The sequence below is a fragment of the Penaeus vannamei genome, chromosome 4, assembly GCF_042767895.1.
Source record: "Penaeus vannamei isolate JL-2024 chromosome 4, ASM4276789v1, whole genome shotgun sequence".
NCBI classification, from domain to species: domain Eukaryota; kingdom Metazoa; phylum Arthropoda; class Malacostraca; order Decapoda; family Penaeidae; genus Penaeus; species Penaeus vannamei.
The window spans coordinates 35,418,701-35,421,200 of NC_091552.1; the positions used below are offsets into that span (position 1 = coordinate 35,418,701).

The following is a 2,500-nucleotide window of genomic DNA, read 5'->3' on the forward strand; positions in this document are numbered from 1 at the left end:
ACTGCGTACAAAAGAATATGAAAATAGTGACTTTACGCTAGTATACGTTTTGATTTTAAAATATTAGATAAAAGATTTTTAATTCCGCAAATCATTCAAGGAGCATCATAAAAGGAGCATCTTAAAACCAGGAAATAAAAAAATTCTAGGTAGACACATTTATCTCTCAAGCTAAATCTCAAGTTCAGATATAATGAATGAGGATAAAGCAAAATGTCAAGAAAGATGAAATATACTAGAAATGATTCCTCCATTATTCAAGTAGGACTTAGTTGTATATTTTATATAATTTGTGTATGTATTGTATGTGATGTTTTATCACAGATTTTTTTTTTTTTTCAATTCTTACTAATAACTTCCCTTTAATGTTCTTCATAAAGCTGACTGGTTGATTATAAGATTTATTAATGTCCAAAGTATCCTCCAGTGATTGGCACTTTATATATGAATATTAGATTAAATTATATTTTTTTCAATTACTCATGAGTGTAGTTCTATGATCTCATGGCTTTCATCAGTCATTATAGTGTCTTGATTTTTGCTACCTTTTTTACTTTCTGTTTTTTATATCAATGACTTCAAGTTGATCATGTATTAATGAGTGTATTGTTTTTCTGTATTTATCAGTCTGATTGCTTAGACCTATAATTTACTCTTCCATTGCATAAAATCAGACCAAAAAGATTTATGTAAAGATAGAGAAAGCATATGACACCAGTAACAAATTTGTGTCATGTAATATGATCAAATGATAATTTAAAATTCATGGTGTAATGTAGTGTATTCTGATCTCTTTTGTATGGTAGTGATTATCTTGCCTTTAATGATATCCCATGACAAATGTAATGCAAACACTATAATGTTATTGTTTTTTTTTTCTAGTCATGCAATACAAGGAATAGCTTACACAAGTCCTAATGATACTTTGAGGATTAATTTGATAATTGAAAATCTTAGTATGATAGTATAATGAAGGTGAAGATGTTATGATGGTTTGAATTGGCTTTGATTGGCTTAACAAGACTTGATTTTTTGATTTGTCAGAGATTATTAGATAATTGCAGTGTTGCGGCTGCTTATTATAGTGTCATATGTAAGAGGCATTAAACACTGTGAAGTCTTGTAGTTTATTTGGTACTGTAGCTGGGGAACTGATGATACTTTGCTGAGAATTCAGTGAATCAAAATTATTGGATGATATTCAGTGAACCAAAGTTTGTAGTTCTGTGGAAGTACAGTTATGTTCGAAGTTATGTGTTTCTGAATTCTAGACCAATACCAAGGCAGTAGGAACAAATATAAAGAGGGTAAAACACATTTGGCTGTGGAATTTATATGTTTGTAATGGGATATTTCAGTTAAAATTGGTTCGCATAAGGCACTATGTTTTCGTTTATACAATACTTACCCACCCATTAAGTTATCAGTAAACAAAGAAATAGTATTGTATCTACATATGAATGTAATACTACCGGTATTAGAGATGTTTATATTAGAAGGAAATGTTGCTTCCTACATAGTTTTAAAGGTCCTTTGGCATAAGGGATCAGCAATTAGGATTCATAAATCCGACATTAAGCTCCAGCGTTTCGTTCAGTGGTGTTTGAGCAAGTCATAATCCGCAGTGGGACAGGAACCTTCAGACATTAGTAGTCCGTGGCTCCGGAAGGGGAGGGTGTGCTCGCTGGCGTGACGGCGGCTGCCGGCATGCAAGGTGATGCCGCATCTCGTAAATATTGCCGTCGACGGGGGAGTGAGTACACGCTCGTGTACGGGCGTGCGTGTGCATACGTACACTGGGTGTGCGTGCGTGCGTGTGCTAGACGTTATTGCTGGTGTCACGCGCCAGTTACGTGATGAGTCAACGTGCAGCGCCCGTCATGCGCGACCAGATTCGTAACCACACGGACTGGGATCTGGTGGAGGCGGCGACCTGACTGGCAACCGCATCTCCACTCTCCTAGCAGCAGCGGGTCGTGGCGGACTTCGGTAGGCAGGCCTTGGTAAGCCTGTTATCATAATGGCACGTGTGACGCCCTGCCGTCACGGAGACACGCATGACACCCAGTCGTGTCACGGCGAAAGGTCTGGTTCACCGCGAAAATTTTGGCTTTCGTCGCGGCGTCTTGGAGATGCGGAGTAAAGGGAGGGAGGCTCGCGTCCGCGTAGGAGTTATGGCGAGGATTTTTAGGCGGCGAGCCAACCCATCTGCAAGAGGCTCAAATCCGCCGCGTGATCGCGTAATTGGATTGGCAAAGAAAGCGAAAGCGATACACGAGGGGGGATCTTCTATGATTCCATGGCCATCGGTTCCCGCCTTTTCCCTTCGCAATTTTCTGAAGGTGGAGGCGGAGAGACGCACCGGCATCTTCACTCAGGGAGATAGGGCGAGCTAGAAGGTGGGTTTGACACAGAGATGCAGGGGAAGAGTAGAGAACAAGGAAATGGAAGGAAAGAAAATAAAAGGAAAGAATGAGACGGTAGGAGAGAGAGAGAGAGA

General features: G+C 39.6%; 1 protein-coding gene across 2 annotated transcripts in view; it reads left to right on the forward strand.

The window, feature by feature from the left end:
- LOC113805826 (uncharacterized) overlaps positions 1 to 2,500 on the forward strand; it is a 268,366-nt gene that overhangs the window by 960 nt on the left and 264,906 nt on the right. The window lies entirely within an intron of this gene.